Source organism: Plecotus auritus (genome assembly GCF_963455305.1).
Source record: "Plecotus auritus genome assembly, chromosome: 2".
NCBI lineage: Eukaryota > Metazoa > Chordata > Mammalia > Chiroptera > Vespertilionidae > Plecotus > Plecotus auritus.
The window spans coordinates 33,776,953-33,790,241 of record NC_137771.1 but is presented as its reverse complement, the minus strand read 5'-3'; positions in this window follow the sequence as shown (position 1 = coordinate 33,790,241).

The window sequence follows — 13,289 nt, the reverse complement described above, 5'->3', positions numbered from 1 at the left end:
CGTAGACACGTTATCGTGGTGATGTAGGGAGACACGCCCCTGGAAAGCACAGTATCAGAGCATTAGCTAAAAAGGAGACCAACAACACTGTTCCCACTGAAGTTGATGTTTTAAAGACCAAAAACCTTTCAACCCAGTCTACATTGCCATCTACATCTATGTCCCGGGCATAATTTGGAAGTTGCACTAAAGAAAATGTTTAATTTACTGTTTACACATTTTGTTCTTTTCTATTTGTTTTAGTTTTAAATTATTTTATTATATTTAAGTTTAATTTGAAAGGCTTTTGTACCTTTCCTTTGTTAGGCAATTTTATTTTGCCTTTGCCATCTTCAATATAAGGTATGTTATTGTGCTATGATTCCTCCATTTTTTGAAGTTTCAAATTATAATAATTAGTGTTTACATTCTTCTTGTTAAAATGTTTGTAATGAATAAAACTATTGAAATAAAAAAAAAAGACCGTACCCTTTTATGTAATGACGTTTACTTTGAATTTATATTAGTTCACACAAACACTTCATCCATGCTTTTGTTCCGGCCCTCCGGTCCAGTTTAAGAACCCATTGTGGCCCTCGAGTCAAAAAGTTTGCCCACCCCTGCCCCTGTGTTGTTCAAGAGTCAACTCTATTTTGGAACTCTGGAGTCTGTTCAAAGCTTGCAATCTCCAGGAGAAAGATTGGATGGCAAGTTACAGTTAGTTTTAGTCAGTTTCAGCTCTTAGCACAGTAGCAGCTGCCCATCCACAGCCACATGGCAGGCAGCTGTGTGTGGAGCAGCATTCATGGAGCAGCTTGCACACCGCTTGCAGGAGCCAGAGTGGGCATACAGGGTCCTGTCCTCCAAATAGCTCCAACCATGGAATACTTCTCCTGATCACAGAGGTGTGGACGAAGAGGTGGGCCGCAATTCTTGTGGCACCTCACCCCATCGTGGCAAGCCCCTACCCATCCGGGTGAAGTGACTTCCAGTGGATTCAAAGGATTGGTGCCCTTTCCCCACACACACTCCTCTTCATTGTCTTTTTATTTATTTATTTACCCTTTTGTGAGACAGACATTAAAAACGAGGACACTCAAAGACAACTGCATAGCCTTGCAAGTGGTGGGCATGATGGCAAACTCAGGAGGGTGGCATGTGGGTTCAAGGTGTCCGCTTTCTGCCTGTGCCTTTGCACATGTTATTCCACCATCTAGAATGCCCTTGCCACTCAGTCCATCTAGTGAACCAAACACTATTGGGGTTGTTCTATTGCGTGCTGTGAGATGGGGGCCCAGTCCCTGCCTTGTCAGCAGGTGCAATGGAGCTTCTCTGAGGCGTGTAGGGTGTGCTGAGCGCCCTGGGAGAGTCTGGAGCGGATATCTGCACAGCACGTCATACATTCAATTTTCTAAAGAAACTTACCCACATTTAAACCTCAAAACTCAGATGTGAACATTTCAAAACTAATCTTTTTTAAATCGCTGAATTATGAAGTAAACTAACTAGAATTCAAAACCTGAAGCTGTTGTAAAATTGGAAAGAAGTTGTAAACATTCTATACTTAATTTCTTTTTCTTTAGCCCATTCTGCCAGTTTAATACATTTTGTCATAGTATCTTGTTCATGTGATCGAAGTTCACCTGAAATTTATTTTGTGTTTAGGAACTACTAAGGATAAAAATAATCCATGACATGTAGCAGTGATCATTTTACCTTGGATAAAGGCAAATCGGACTGTAGAGTATGTTTATACTTGATGGCCATGGAAAGAGGATTCTTGCTTCCCTGTATTACGGAGGCAGGGTTTGCCCATTCAAAAGTGTCTCAGATTTAGAGCCATAGTGTTCTATGATATAACTGTGCATTTTTTAAAAAGATCATCCAAAACTCATGCAGGTAAATTCCAATTCCTTAGGTCTGATTTATATTAAAGTTTGTTGATGGTTTTACATGAAAGGGATTGCTGGTTTCAGTAGCAACTTTTTATACAAGGGGTGGAGAGATTTATAGACCTTTTCCTCACTGTCTTTTTTCTTAAAGTAAAAACTAAGAAATTATGTACCAAATCTATGCATACTGTTTTATATGCATAGACTAAAATAGTGTTTCCTAGTTATATGCTTTAAGGTGAAACATTTGTTTTACAGCTTCTTTCTGTCTGTTTTCTTTTTAAGTAGGGATTTGTATTCTGAATGATTTCTTCTCTCTCATGTGAGTACATTTATCCAGAAAGTAGAGGACTTGTCTGGTAAGTTTTCAAATGAGAGGTCTAAAAAACAAGAGTCTTGCCCTAGCCGTTTGGCTCAGTGGATAGAGCGTCGGCCCTCAGACTGAAGGGTCCTAGGTTCTATCCCGGTCAAGGCACATACCTTGGTTGCAGGCTCCATCCGGGCACATGCAGGAGACAACCAATTGATGTCTCTCTCACATTGATGTTTCTCTCTGTGTGTCTCTCCCCCGCCTTTCCACTCTCTAAAAATCAATGGGAAAATATTCTCGGGTGAGGATTAACAACAACAACAAAAGTAAATAAATAAAAAACAAAAGCCTCCAAAGTCTCTAGACTTGGAACCTGTGCAAAGCTCTTTGTCACTACTCATGGAGTCTATGCTTTTTTATGCCTCTGTGTTTTTCATTCACCCAACAAGTCTCTATTGAGGACTGACCTTGTGTACTACCTGTGCTGAGGGCTGATCACCTAATTCCAGGCCTCGGGAGCCCAGAGTGTAGGGGAAAGACAGGCCTGGAAGCAGAGCAGTGCTACCACGGGTTGGCAGTGCCTGGAGAGACCTGTACCGGCTGCAGGGGGGAGAAAAGAAGCAGGTTGTAAAAGTGCTTTGCAGAGGGAGGAACACCATGATTTCACACATGCTCTTCCCTCTGCTGCCTTGTGCCTCTTCCCCACTGAACTCAGCCCACAGCTCAGTATCATCTCAGCCCAGCTCATTACCATCTCTCTATTCAGTGGAGCCTACTATAGCCTCCACTGTTCTCTCCAGAGGCCATTCCCTGCTCCCTCTCCAGGGCTCCCTAACATTTCCTACTTAGCACTTTCCTATTGCTCACATCAAACAATGCCCGATACCACTAGTCAGCAGCGTGTTCACTCTGCTGGGCACGTGCTCGCCCTGCAGCCACCCTGCAAGGCAGGTTTTATGGTATCGCCTTTGACTCAGAGGGCTCAGCATCTCGTGGCTCATGAACTTAATGACAACCTCAGTGCGAACACCCTGCCTGGCCCAAAGTAGAGAGTAAATGTCTGTCTGCATTTTTCAAAGTGCATGACTTTGCAAACGGAACGGAATAGAATAAAATAAACCAAGTATTTGTCAGGGAAGGCTTCACAAGCAGAGGGTGTTAGTTTCTCTTCTGCCACCACTGGTGCTGCTTACAGTCTGGGGGGAGGGGACCCGGGGAGGGGAGCCAGGTGGTCCCTCGTTGGTGCAGGCCGCAGCACCTTGCCACCACCAGCCACCTCAGGTGGAGCTCGGCAGCTCCGCAGTCACCCATGCGGAAGCTCTGCCTGGTGCCTTGGGCCTGCGCCTTCTGTGTGCCAGCTTGGGTCTCTCCTGGCTGCAGATGGCCCTGCCAAATGGCAAACTTATGCAGTCAGGATTTTCAAACAACTGCCTCAAAGTTCTGAGCCTTTGTGGTCTCATCCAAGTGCCCCGCTGTGGAGGCCAGGCTTGCTTTCCTCGGCTACCAGTCCAGGGTGGTGGAGAGTTCATTAGTCCTGGGCTCAGGGGCTGGGTTTGGGTCTTGGCCCTGCCACTTCACAGCTAAATGACGTTAGACCCCAGCTTCCTTCACTGTAAAATAGAAATGATGAGTGTTCCTACCTCACAGGGTTGTTATGAGAAGTAAGACGATACATGTGGGATGTGCTTTTTGCTGTAACATGTGAGAGGTTGTCAGTAATTCAAAGCAGCTAGAGTTCCTCAAGCCACAGTCTCGGGGTGATGTACCCGGTAGGGCCAGTACGCCCTTAAAACAGCAAATGCCAACATGTCTAGACAACCCAGTCGGTTTATCTGAGTTCATTATTGAGATCGCATCACAGAAAACTACTTGTTGAGCTGATTGGACCAGATGGAGTTATTTATAGAGTCACCTTGGAACTAGTCCAGCATCTGGAGGCAAAAATTCTGGAAATAAATTCTAGACCCCCCCAGTTTCTATGTGTGTAACCTAAGCATTATTTTTTCAGCTCTAAAAGTGGAACTATACTCTTTACTCTGCATGTGCCCTGTGACCCAACAATCCTGCTCCAGGATTACATCCCAGAGAAGTTCTCTTACCGGTGTGCAAGGGGACATGTAGGAGGCCATTCATCGTGGTGGTACCACCAGAGGAATCGATGGTGGTGGAATTCTGACGGCAGGCAGAGGCAATGGACCAGATGTATATGCAGCAACACGGATGATTCTCCAAAGCAATATTAGGTAAAAACAGAAGAGGTTTTTGTATCACAACACCATGGACATAAATAGAAAGCACAAGCACACACAAAACACGAGAACATATCCAACAAGGGTACGTGCATACTTCAGACCTATATCAAATGCATTAGAATGGATGCCTACGAGAGGAGAAGAGGAGTGAAGGTTATGATAAGGGGGGGGAATAAAGGCAGAAAACCAGTATTGCATGGACCAATGACAATAGTGGGCTATTAACCAAGAGGTATGATCAACTCCATTTCCTGCATCAGGAGTTTTAAAACAATCCCTGCCTCAAGGTGTTGTCGGAATTATACAAAATGTTCACAAAGGCCCCGGGCACAGCCCTTGGCACGCGGTAGATGCTCCAGACACGACAGCTCTTTCTGTCAGTTACTCATTGAACGCATACTGTACCAGGTGTCTGCTTTGTGCTGGGTGCTGTGCAGAGTTACACAAGAGACAAGGTCTGGGTGTCTCAGGGACTTGAACATGTAGAGGGGGTGTAATACCAGCAGGAGGAGGGAACCCGCCCTGGGGATCGCAGAGTTCATGCTGTCAGACTCCCTCACTTTCCAAACGGAGGCTGAACGAAGTGACTTGCCCAGGTCACACAGCAAATTGGTGATGGGGTCTCCGGGCCCTTTCCAGAGCGTTATTGAAGCCAGTACCTCGGTATCCTAGACCAGTGGAGGCTTGCATTTCCTGTCCTGCCTTTTACCCCAACTGACCTCCCCGAGGCCACTCCTTTGTTTATACACCCAGCCCTGTGTGTGTGTATTTAGTGGAGAAGTGAGTTAATGGATTGTTTTAAAAATGCAGTTTGGTAGCTAAAACTTTCCAGGACAGGAGGTTGATGGGGAGCAGGTGAAAGGTTCTGAACCCTGGCCGAGATGACGCGCTAAGGAGTCGCCCCCTGATCTTCCTCTTCGGGGCTTGCCCGGTGGCTTCAGTGGTCCCAGAGTCTCTCAGTCAGAACCAACCTCACCCCCAGCCCTCAGCACTGCCCCCCCCCCATCATACCGCCCTTATCATCCTTCTATTTAGCCCTAAAATATCATCCTTTTGCTCAGCCCACTCCAAAGAGAGGGAGAAGTGTCCCCATAACCCTCTTCTAGCCCTATCCTTTTACTCAGCCCTAAAATATCCCGTGCCCCAAAGATGGCAAGGGGCCCTCCAGAGGCGTAAGGAAGTCTCTGGAGCCCCGCTTTCTGAGATTAGAGGGAGGGGAGGGGGAGAATTCGGGGCCTGGCTCACAGGGTGCTGTGTCTTGGGCAGCATGTTCTGGTGCTGGCTTCAGCAGTGTGAGGAGGTGGTCAGACAAGTCCAGAGAAGGTGGGTGGACATGGCAAAGGGGAGGGACAGGTCCTGGAAGACTCTGCCAACATCTTGCCAGCCTTCACCCACAGGGCTATGACAGCCTTTCCTACGACTTCAGGAAAACCCAAAAGTTTTCCCACGGATTTCAAAATGAGATTGACAAGGAACTGAATAACAGAGATTTTCCAGGATGAGCACAGTCAGTAAGGTGTCAGATATAAAGAGAGGTGAAGGGAGAAGAATTCTTTCCGTGATGGGAACTCATCTCCGGGGGGTTCGGCACAGTCCTAAGCGGGGATAATGGCGATGCTGAGGAGGAGGAGGGCTGACATTTAGTGAGCACTTACTCGGTCCGCTACTGGATTTTCTCCATTTAGCTCTCACACAGCCACCCTGTGAGCTGGGTGCTGTGTTACAGATGAGGAAATAAGGCACAGAGAGTTGATGACTTACCCAGGATTACACTACTGGGAAGTGGTGGGAGTAGGGGTATTTGAATCCAGATTGTCTCCATCCATAGCCCACGGGCCTAACTGCTAAACAAAACAGCCTCGGAACCTTCCTGTGGTCTTTAGAATCTCCCAGCATGTGGCTGATTACGCAAGATAAACAAAGGTTTTGCACTCAGGACAGCAATCCAAGCACCCATCAGTCAGTGCTCATTTCCCCTTAAGAATATTTCTTAGGGAAATGCATTCTAGGAAAACATCCATCTACAGCCTCTAGCATACTTCTTTCTTCTATATCCTCATTATTATCTCATACTTTATGGCGTGCCCTCCGCTGTTAAACTAAGACCCTATCATGGGGTTTTAATCACATCTAACCTCCCTTCCGTTGTAATTGATTTTCAGCACTCTCAGTAGCCCCACCGCTAATGGAATGTTTGGGTAACATTATTATAAGATATTTAAAGAGATTTCAAAACACAAAAATGAAATGAAAGCCAGCACAATTTTCGAAGAAATTCTGGTGTGTGTAAACCACAGCCTAGTTCAGACAAGACTGACAAAACGCTGCACGGATTTCTGTTTACCAGCTAAAGTGGCGCCACCGTGTGGCAAGAATATAATTACCACTCATAATTTACTTGGATAACCAGTTGAAATTGTGTCCTGATTAAATTTTTTTAAAATATATTTTTATAGATTTCAGAGAGAACGGGAGAGGGAGGAAGAGATAGAAACATCAATGATGAGAGAGAATCACTGATTGGCTGCCTCCTGCATGCCCCCCACTGGGGATCGAGCCTGCAACCCAGGCAGGTGCCCTGACAGGGAATTGAACCCTGACCCCCTGGTTCACAGATTGATGCTCAACCACTGAGCCATGTCAGCTGGGCTGATTTATTTTTTTAATAAGGGAGGATTGCATTATTTTAAAGTTGTATACATAAGGCCAGGATTTATTATTATCTCATATTACACTATTTCACATTATCAGGGAACCTCTAAAGCCACTTTCAATTGATCAAAGAAGCCACATGAGGTAGATAGAAATTCTGATAACCTGAGATTAGGTGTATCACAGGCGGGCCTTGGTGAAACCCCTGCTGGCAAGTCCTCAAAAATATGGTAACAGATTGACTTTAAGTCACTCTGAAGTTGAACCAAAGAACCTTGGAACCTCTGGGCTGAAAAGAATATGGAAGACAACATGGTGGCCCTTCAGGAAGGTACGTGTTTGTTAATCGTGTGAATTTAGTCATAGTCACTAACTCGCTCAGGCTGGGTAGGCGTCTTTACAGGTACCTGATTGGAGAACCATTGTGCATAGCTGTCATTGGTCAGACAGAGTGCTTGTTATGCAAAGCCTATCTCAAAGGGTTGTCATGAGGACTAAATACTTTTTTTATTGCTTTTCCTTTTACTATTTGAAATGTGCTTTGTCAATTACAAACTGATGAATGTACAAATGTCATTGGCAGATGTTCCTTGTTAGCATGAGGTAGGTGGTTCTAGTCCAGCCTTGGGCAAACTACGGCCCCGGGCCGGATCCGGCTGTTCTATCCGGTTCTCTTGCTCTCCCCTCCGCTCCTTTACTTTGAATTTATATTAGTTCACACAAACACTCCATCCATGCTTTTGTTCCGGCCCTCCGGTCCAGTTTAAGAACCCATTGTGGCCCTCAAGTCAAAAAGTTTGCCCACCCCTGTATCTAGTCCAACGGAAGAGACCAGTGTTTCCCAAAAGCTAATGTACCTATGAGTCACCTCGGGGTCTTTGTAAAATGCAGACTGTTTCAGTCGGCCTAGGATGGTGCCCGAGAGTCTGCATTTCTAATAAGCTCTCAGGTGATCCCAGTCCACCGACGGCACTTTGAATAGCAAAGGTATAGAACAGTGACTTTAGCCAGACTGTACATTAGAATTACATACTGAGATTTGTAAAGGGTGGACTCTCAGCTCCTACACTAGATGTACTGAATCAGAATTTCCAAGGGCGGGGCTCAGGCATTTATAGTTTTAATAAGTAACCCAAGTGATTCTGGTGCTCAGCCAGGGCTAGTATTCTTCTTAAATCTGCTCTCCAGCTAATTCTGGGTCATTCAATCAGCTGGTATTTGTTGAGCTTCTACTCTGAGCCAGGCATTGAATTTGGTGAGGAGGACAAACAAAAGAACCAGCAATGACAACGCTTATGATAAATGCTGGGTATGAGTGCTCTATGTGGGAGCCCAGGATAAGGGTGTGGGGATTCTGCCAGATTGTTCCGTCAAGAGCAAGGAAGGCTTCTCCTGGGAGGTGAAGTTAGAGCCACATTAAAAAGATGAATAGGACCAAGTTAGAGCAAGAAGATGTATGGAATAACGTAGCATGTTAGGGAAGACCTGGGTTCACCCGTGGGAGGGCCAAAAACCAGGTTAGAGAAGAGGCTAGGAATAAGATCACAAAGGGATGCTAGGCTAAGGAGTATGACTGAAATCTAGTTAGTTCTGAAATCTGGGGTTTTAAGAAGACTCAAAGTACCTGGCAAATGTCAAACACACAATACATATTAGTCCTCAGCACTATCATTGTTATAATAATAATATTATTGTTATTGCCAGATTTGTGGTTTAGAAAGATGAGACTGACAACACCATGGAGAGAACTGGAGGGGACACAGACTGGAAACAAGTGGTCACAAACTGTTATGCAATCCAGTTAAAGAATAGGAAAGACATGAAGAAAGCAGATTTTTAGACTTTACAGGACTCAGAAGACTTGGTTCCTGCAATTTAAAAAATTCACACCTGCATGAGGGAGTTGCAAATTCCTTTCACAAACAAACTTGAGGAGGAGTCTGTGTAAGGATTAGTCCAATTTTACTAATAAAGGAAACAGAGGCTCAGATATAAACTGACTTGTTCAAAGTCACATGACAAGTTTGGGAAGGAACCTGGTCCATCTTACTTCACACCAGGTACTCCTGCTGCTGAGGCCCACAGGTGCAGAAGATAGAACCCTCATATGACCATTGAGAAGGTTGAGGACATTCCTCTTAGTTGGTGTGTGGAGTGGATTGGCATGGCCGCAAAGGTTTGAAATAAAAGAAGTGGCTGGTCGATATAAACATTCGCTTATGGATATGGAGAGTTGTAATGTGGTATGGTCTCACACTGATCACTGGGTATACTGGCTCTTGGATCTCCAAGGAGGTGCAAAGTCAGCCACTGCCTGAGGCCACCCAGCAGGAGCTACAGAGAGATCTGCAGATTCCTCCTCTTTGTTTGGGGTTTGGAAGTGCCCAGATGAGGCCCAGCTGTGAAGCAATGCAGGCTGCTGCTGCAGGGCCTTAGGCCTTCTTTTGGAAGCTTTGGAGCTCTCTGACCCAGCTGCAGTTTGTTAGGTTTTAGGTTGCAAAATGACAGGCCATTCATATGCAAAAGCCGCTGCGCACAGCTTGGGTGGGATTGTATATTGCATGGGGTGGGGTCTCAGGGAATCACCAGGGCAGAGTAAACAGCAATGGTTGCCAGTCAGCCCTGCCCTGGAGAGGTCCCGGGTCTCTGTATACTGCGGCCCCATATAGGAACAATGATCACTGCCAGTACCTCTGAGAGAAAGCCACCCTCGCATTCCAGCCCAATGCCAGACAGTTCAGTTTCTCTCCGTATGAGTCTGGGTCCCCAGAGTCTCGCCTGGAACTGGAGTTCAGAGCAATTGGGAGCTTGTATCTCCCTCCCGATTGAAAAAAATAACAGCGCACCCAGTTGCCAGCCCATTTCGAGCGCGCCTCCATACCTCCGCTCTTCCGCACCTCCACATCTCCTACCAGTCTCAATGAGCTTTTTTCTTTCCTTCTAGTTGTAGAACTTCCATTCAACCAGCTTTCCTGTGGTTCTGGATGATATTTGTTTTGTCTTTTAGTTGAAGTTTTGATGTGGTTGTGAGAGGCAGCAAGTACAGGTGTTTACCTATGCCATGGCCATCTTGGTTGTTTCACTACCAATTTTTTTTACATCAGTTCCTTTTGATATTGTTTATTCTTTCATAGTACCATCTTTAAAAACTTGAACTGAAGTTTCTGTGTGGTTGAATTCTGTGAAGTTTTTAACTAACCCAGAGAGTACTAGTGCATGTGCTCGCTCTCTCTCTCTCTCTCTCTCTCTCTCTCTCTCTCTCTTTCTCTCTCTCTCTCTCTCTCTCCCACATATTCCTACTAGGTTCTTTGCCCACTGAAATTGGTAAAGAGGCATAAAGAGAACTGGGGCCCGAGGACCCAGTGGGGAAACAAAAGTGGAAACAACACTGGAAAATGGTGTTTTATAATAATCCATCACACGTTGTAAGCTGGACCAGGCCATTATTTTTGTGGCTTGAGAGTTGCCCTCCCTATGTCTGCCCAGTGCTGATTTGGGGTGTAGTGGAGAGGCCTGCCCTCATCAAAGAAGTCTATGAGTGAAAATGGTGATAGTTGGAGGATGCTGGAGTTGAGATTGACCTTGATCACTTGGAAGAGCTGAGTACACACAGGAGTATAGCAGAAGTGAGGAATCTATTGTCACAGGGTCCAGAGAGGGGCCGGCGCTCCCCCCAGGAAGTGTTCTGAGCTGTGGGTAAAATCTGTGTACCCCCTGCTCCCCACTTCACAGCCCCATTCTCCATTGCATCATTGCAACCAGGATCCAGAAGCCTGCCAGCTCAGGTGACCAGACCACCTCAGATGACCAGAAGCCACATCTGAGATGCATGAACTTGGTTCTTCACACCCCTCAAATTAAATTCCAAGCTTTCATGCAGTAAGCTTGCTATGCTCTAGCCATCAGTTCTTTTTCTCCAATATTGCTTCAAAAAGTGAAATCAGGTTAGCTGTAAGTTAAAAGGAATAGATATTTTTTCACATACCATGAATTCCTCATGGATGGATTTAATCAAACATCTAATGTATCTATGAGGGAATTTTAAAAGTTTTTTTTAATGTATTAGTCAAGACTCTCTAGAGAAATAGAACTGATAGGAGATAGGTGGATAGAGATTTATTATGAGGAACTGGCTCACAAGATTATAGAGGCTGAGAAGTCCATGTGCAGGCTGGAGGCCCAGGAAAGCCCTGAGTTTCATGTTCAGGTCGTAAGGATTTGTAGTCACCACTGGATGAGTGTCAGAGCTGGCTAGTGTGACCTTCCTGTTGAACCAGGGATTACCCAACTAGATAAGAACAGCCGGAGGCTCAGGAAAGCTTCAATCCAAACCCAGAAGCCAAGAGCCAGGAGTGCCAATTATGTCCCAGCTCAAGCCAGCAAATTCGCCCTTCCCCCTCCTTTTTGTTCTTTTCAGGCCCTCATGGATTGGATGGTGCCCACTGCACTAGTGAGGGCAATCATCTTTATTCAGTGTCTACCAATTCAAATGCTGATCTCTCCCAGAAACACCCTCACAACACATCCAAAAAAATGTTTTATCAGCTGTCTGAGCATCCCTTAGCCCAGTCAAGTTTACACAAAATCAACCATCACAATGGGGCAGGGAGAGAGAGCATTTTTTACACGTTGGTTTCACTGTTTCGTATTTAAATACTTTCTCACGTATTCAGTTTCTCTTTAAAAGTTTGGAGTTCATTACAACAAATTGCATTAAGTCAGGCATCAAATTTAGGCCTGGCTCACATGTTTCCTTAGTTCAAGCAATACTTGGTCCAGGGAAGATCTAGCAGAACCAGACAACTTGAAACTGCCAGGCCAACTCTCAGTACCAGTTCCTGTCATTTCTCTGATTATTTTGGTGTTCACATTTGTTGTCTTTGTTCATCCTTAATCAACTGGGTCTCTTTTTAATTGACATATGAACTCTTCTGCTATCTAGTTAAAGTTTATTTCTTTAAGAACTTTGGTTTTTAATAAGGATATTACTTTAACGTGGCCACCATGTTCTGCTTTATCAGAGTTAATTTGAAACAGAGCAGAACTCTGTGATTACTTAAATACAAACAATTTATTCTTCAGAATTTTTCTCTAAGTAGTGGGATGTTTTTGACCCTTCCACAGTAAAATGTGGTGTTTCTGGTCTTCCAGCTTATAGTTATCCTCCATGTGCTATAGGCACCAGGGCCATCCCACGGAAAAAGGAAAGCACCCATTTGTGATAGGCCCTGTGCTAGACAGCTGGGTACATAAATGAAAACAAGATTCTTGCCTTGGAGAGCCTCAAAGTTTATTGTGAGATATGAACTGATAATTAAATAAATCATAACATAGTTATGTTTTACATATATAACAGTGATATGAAAAGTGCTGTGGAATCACGGAGGGAGGAATTTGGTTTTGTGGGAAGGAGAAAGGATAAGGATTAAGGAAGACTTTGGAGAGGTTGTAAATTTTAAAATGGGGTTTGAAGGATGTCGGAGTGTACTAGGCATAGATGCATGAAAAGAACATCCCAGACAGAGGCTCAGCTGAAAAAAGGGGAGTGGCATGGAGTAAGGACAATTTCTGGGAATTGTGAGTAGTTCAAGTGTTACTGTGGCATAGGGTACTTAGGGTGATATGGGAAGTGGGGGAGCAGGTGGGAGTCAGAATTAGAAGGCCTTGAGCACTGGCCTGAGGGGTTAGATTTGTTCCTGTGCCATGCACCCACAGAAGGCTTTTGAGCCTCTCTTTTAGCTATTATACTGGATGGGCACTATTCCTTGGCCCTTTGTCTCTAGAATTGAGCCACTGCTCTTCTACTGGGTCCACTTTCTGCCAGGCCCTCAGATGCCCTTAGTTCTCCATAGCTCCTTATGTTTGCCTCAGGTTTCAAGCCTTTAAAAACTGTCTGGATTTGGTGGAGTGATTTTTTTCTAAAGGATTTAATATTCTCCCTCATGCCCTATACACTGCAGGCAATTGGCATTGATGCTTTAGATTTGGGTCAGCTCTGTCTGTTCTCCTGTCAAGTGAAGATTAGATATTCAGTATTTTTAAATTTCATGTTCAGGTCTTAAGTATTGATAGTCACCACGGAGTGAATGAAAGAGCTGGCTAGTGACCTTCCTGTTGAACCAGGAGTTACCTAACTAGACAAGGACAGAACTGAGATAAAAACTCAGGTCTCCTGACTCCCAGTCCAGTGCTTTTTCCAGGGTG